The sequence below is a fragment of the Tenrec ecaudatus genome, chromosome 10 (assembly GCF_050624435.1).
Source record: "Tenrec ecaudatus isolate mTenEca1 chromosome 10, mTenEca1.hap1, whole genome shotgun sequence".
In the NCBI taxonomy this organism is placed as follows: domain Eukaryota; kingdom Metazoa; phylum Chordata; class Mammalia; order Afrosoricida; family Tenrecidae; genus Tenrec; species Tenrec ecaudatus.
The window spans coordinates 51,423,644-51,429,220 of record NC_134539.1 but is presented as its reverse complement, the minus strand read 5'-3'; positions in this window follow the sequence as shown (position 1 = coordinate 51,429,220).

The following is a 5,577-nucleotide window of genomic DNA, read 5'->3' as shown; positions in this document are numbered from 1 at the left end:
CAGTGGGGACACAGAAGATAAGCGGGCCAATTTGAGCAATGGTGCGTGTGATCGTGTGGAGCAAAGGAAAGCACACAGCAGCTCAGAGCAAGAGAGCAGGAGGTTGTCGTGTCGGGGTGGTTAACGCACTGCCCAGGGCTCACTGGGAGGATGGGGGGACGTGAGACACAGAGTTGGCCACACACAGAGCAGGTGGGAGGGGGCTCCTGGCAGAGGAAGGAGCTAGGACAAGAGCCCCAGGGCTCAAAAGAGCTTGGCACCTTGGAGCTATTGATGGGAGGCTTGTGAGGAGAGACTGGCATGAAATGGGATCTATAAGGTGGGCACTGTCTTGTCCCCGATGAGAGTGTACCTGGCTCAGCATGTGTGCAGAAGGGACAGGACGTTGCTAAGAAGCTCCTACAGGAGCCAAGGGATCATGGCCCACATCCCACCACTTGTATTATGACCCCAGGCAAGCCCCAGCCCCCTGCTGAGCCTTGAGCCCTCATATGCAAAGTAAGGGGTGGGGACCCAAGACTGAGCAGGGTCTTGCATCTCTGCCATCTTGATCTATGGGTGGCAAACTCCCCTAACCTCTACCAACAACTGATCCATGGCCTTCCAGAAGATTCCTCCGATCAGGCGGAGGGGGGGGGGATAAGAAAGCAGATGTGAGCATTGCTCACAGACGCCCTTCGCTACACACACACACACACACACACACACACACATCTTTCCAACAGGATGAGAACAGGAAGTCAACAAAAGGCATCCCAGCCACCCTCTCCCCCTTCTGAGCTCCAAAAGCTACTTCTGTCTGGGTGAGGGTGGGGTGTCCCTGTAACTCCCAGGGGAGACTTCCCTTCACCAGAGAAGTCTGTCCTTGGCCAGACACCTGGATAGACACAGAGTTCTTGTATGGAGCTGAAACTTGCCTGTTGGAAAGCCCACTCCATTGTTCTTCCCTGGGGGATGATCTGGAACCCTTCCCTTCTCCTGAAGAAAGTCTAGACCAGTGGTTCGTTCTTTTTTTTTTAAATCATTTTGGGGGGGGGCTTATATAACTCTTATCACAATCCATACATACATCAATTTATAAAGCACATTTGCATATGTGTTACCCTCATCATTGTAAAAACATTTGCTCTCTACCTAAGCCCCTGCCATCAGCATCTCATTTTCCCCTCCCTGCTCACTCCCCCTCCCTCATGAACCGTTGATAATTTATAAATTATTGTTTTATTATATCTTACACTGTCCAACATCTCCTTTCACCCACTTTTCTGTTGTCCGTCCCCTAGGAAGGAGGTTATATGTAGATCCCTGTAATCAGTTCCCCCTTTCCAACCCACCATCCCTCCACCCTCCGGGTATCGCCAAGACCAGTGGTTCACAACCTTCCTAATGCTCCAATACTTTAGCACAGTTCCTCATGTGGTGGTGATCCCCAGACATAAAATTATTTTCGTTGATACTTCATCGCTGTCATTTTGCTACTGTGATGAATCAGGCAACCCCTATAAAAGAGTCACTCGACCCCCAAAGGAGTCACAACCCACAGGTTGAGAACCACTGGTCTAGACTCGGGCACCACAAGCCTGTGTCCGAAACCAATGGACCACCTGGAATGGCCTACTCGTCTGCGCTTCCATTTGCTTTCTCTGCGATGTCACTGTTGCATTTGCTGGTGGTGGTGGCCATCAGGGCCACTCGGGCTCAGAGCAACCCCCCGTGTGCAGAGTGGAAAGTTCCGTGCAACCTCCAGTGCCGTGACCTTTCAAAAGCAAACTGTCAAGCCTGTCTCCCAACGTGATTTCGAACCACCAACCTTTCCATTCATAGTCTAGCATTTATGCCATCAGCAGCATCCCTCCGGGTCATGGGGAAGAGCTAACGGCAGGGAGGCCATGCAGTTAGTGAACTCTCCAGTCCCTTGGCTTTAGAGTCAGCGTTTCCATGTGTGTTCACACCCTTATGGAAACACACACCTGCCAGCGACCCCAAGCCAGTCACCCACTTAGCCGAGCCTCAGTGATCCTCCTATATTGAGAAAACAAATGACAAGGTGCAGGCAGTGGACATGCCCCATGCATTCCCCTCCCTCTACCTGAGAGCCCTACACCCAGGTTGTGAGTCCCAGCGTGGCCGCCTACAAGCAATGACCTTGAGCGAGACCGGTCAGAGCCTCTTGACCAGGAATGACCATGCCTACCGGATGGTGTCAGAAGGGGTAATGAGTCAGGGTGTGTGAATGCACCCAGTAAACACACAGGGCCCCGTGCAGGTCAGCTGTTCTTACCTCCCCACAGTCTCCCCCGCCCCCACCCCCCCCACTCAGGATGCGACACTTCAGAGGGCTTCGTGAGCGGGCGCTCACACCCACACACCTGATTCCAAGAAAACAGAAGAGCGGGGGCCATGTGGTTTCATCCGCCGTGACTCACCCAGGCCACTCCTGCCGTGCATTCAAATCTTGCGGCTGGAGGAATGGTGCTTTCTGACTAGGAGACTGAGTTTCGAACCACCCCCTACTGCTGCAACTTGCACCCACTCCTCTCTGGCCCGGAGGGTGGCCGAGCTGTGGCAAGGGCAGGCCACAGGTGGCTTAGGTGTTTCAAGGCAATTTAATCCGGGAGGTAAGAAAGCCCAGGATCTGGAGCAGGGATGCCGGAAGAGGCATGAGTGTTCTGGCTGGAAAGAGGTCCCAATAGAGAAACATAGAAGGTGGTTGGGCTGCCAGATGGGGGTCCTGGGGTGAGAAAGAGAACCAGCACCCGGAGTGAGGCGAGGGGTAGAGCTGTGGGAGTCTGGGACTAGAGGAGCGAAGGGAAAGAAGACAGGGGTGGAGGTCAGGGGCAGACCCTTGGAGTGTAGCAGCATTCAGAACTCTAGGGGGAGGAGCTAGAGTCGTGGGTGGACGATGCCACCAGAGGTGAGGAGGAGAGCCCATCGATGAAGGGCTGGGAGGGAGACGGGACACGAAAAGTGGAAGCTAGCAACCCGGTGGCCGGTGGCCGGGGGGTGGGGAGGTCCTGACTTTGCACCTGGCTGGCACACATATGGCAGAAGAGTCTCCAGCTGATGGCAAGATCCCTGCGTGCCATGCTTGCTTCTGTCCCAACCCGAGGTAGACTTGTTCAGCCCCCTCCCCTCTCTGGCTCTCAGCTGTCTGCTGTCTACATGCAGGGAGAGGTGGTGATTCTGTAAGATGCCAGGACACTCTCAGAACCTGCCACAAGGGTCAATGCCCCTGCAGCTCAAAGAGGAATCAGGCATCTTTTCAAACAAGCCCTTTCCGGGCAGGAGAAAGAGGAGGGGGAGGGGAAGGGGAAGGGGAGAAGCAGCAGGTAGAGAGGATCTACCCTAGGATAACCAAGCAGTTGACTTCTGATCAGCTCAGATTCACGGTGATCCCTGTGTGTTAGACTAGAACTGTGCTCCGCAGGTTTGCAATGGCTGTTTGGGTTTTTTAGTTTGTTTGTTTTGGTTTTGGTTTTTCAGAAACAGAGCTACCAACCCTTCAGTTAGCTACCAAGCACATCAAACATTTGCAGCCCCATCCTCCGCAAGGAGCTTCCAATACCTAAAACGGACTCCTTAAGGGCAAGGGAGCCTGTCACCTCCAGCCTCGGAGAGGCCCCCAAGGGAGGAAGTTGCTAATGCATTTTAGGGGGGCTGCACCCCCACTTCCACCCAATTCCACCTCCTACTAAACAAAGGCCATTTGCAGTGTTTTGCTTTAGACAGGACTTTGAGAATTGTCCTCTTCTCAATTGCCGACTCTGGGGTTTGCATGTTTAACTCGGGGGAAGGGGTTTCTAGGATGCAAGTCTAGGAAATGCGCCCAAGTCGGAGCTCCACTCACCCCATGGAGTCTAACTGAAGCCCATGACTCCAGGCCCAGGTCCAGATGTGCGATTGGGGGGAACTCCAGGCAACAGGAAAGATGGGGAAAGGGCCAAAGTACAAGGAGATAGAAGCACAGAGGAGAGCCATCTATTTGAGAGTGTTGGGATGAGGTGAGTGGGAGAGACCAAAAGGCTTCCTGGAGGAGGTGCTGACTGGGCTGGGAACGGAAGGAGGAGGAGAAGGAGGAGGAGGAGGAGCTCAGCAGATGAAGGTGGAGTGGGAAGGCAGCATCCCAACAAAGAAAGTGAGACATTGGAACCTCTGTTCTGGGCTCTGGAGGATGGCTGGAGCGACTGGCCCAGAGAAAAAGCACTCCGAAGGCCATGTTGAAGAGGCGCCTCTTGCTTGGGGGCAATGGGGAGCCAGGGAAGTGTTTGAGCAGAATGCCCATCTGACTTGGCTTGTTTGCTCTGTTTATTGTGTTGAGGGGTGGGAAGTAGACCGTGGGCACAGAAACATACCCACAGGGATGCGCAGCTGCTGCCACTGCAAGCGCCTCTCTCTCTCTCTCTCTCTCTCTCTCTCTCTCTCTCTCTCTCTCTCTCTCTCTTTCTCTTTCTCTCCTCTTTGTTTTGTTTGTTTGTTTGAAGCAATAGAGTTTTACTGTCCAATTACACCAAGCATTCAAGCACCCATAAAATGAGGCTACAAGAGTTGTTTCAAAGAACAGAGTAAGACTGACCGATCTCGTTTTAAAAAGCTATTCTACTTAAACCTGATACAGGGCTAGGATAAAATAAAATGTGAAACTAATTTAAATACAGCCACGGGTTTGTTTGTTTGTTTAATCTTATACAAGATGCTAACAATTTGCATTCAGCATTGTATATATCTCTGACGAGGGTTTGCTCAGCTAATCCCTTAGTGGACTACACCAGAGTACGTGACCCAAGTAGCTAAAAAACGTCTGACCGCTTCAGTGGCTGCAGGAAAAGGTGGCTGCAAAACCCTTTTCTTGAAGGATAGCATCCCTCCAGAGGCGTTCATAAGTCTTAAGTGTATGATCGGTGAATTGTCAGGTAAAGACCAAAAGAAATCCTGGGCAGGTACCTCGATGAAGGGCGGGGAGCTGTTCTGCAAAGGCCACTTGGATATGCAGAACATTATTCAGGGGACATACACAATTATCAACGTAAATATCAGCCTGCTGTATTTTGGCCAAATTTTTCCTTAACTCACCCTTAATGTGATGGCCTGAACTGCTTCTGGTTGGCCAGGCAACTGATGTTAGCAGGTTATCAGGCGAGAGAATGCCCCCAGGCGAGAGAATGCTGGACACTGCCCCACCCTGGCAAATGGTGAACGCACTCAGCCACTAACCAAGAGGCTGGGGATCCGGATGCACCCAGAGGGCCTCTCCTTGTAACAATTAGTTTAGCAAATTGCGGGGCATTGTGCTTATTAATCTCACAGTGGGGCACTAAGTTAGGATTACCTTGATGGCAGTAAATACTTGTTCATTTCAGAATAAGTCTACCAAGTTTTCCAACCTATCATTCATCTAAAATTTTGTTTATGGTTGCATTGGATTTTTAAATTGATCTGGAGAGAATGAACATCTTTACAATGTTAGGTCAGGAATATGGATTATCTCTCCATTTAGTCAAAACTCTTTTTAAATGTCCTTTCATTGAATTGAAATTCTTGCATGGAGTGCTCTTTTTCACTCCTGGGTACATGCAATCC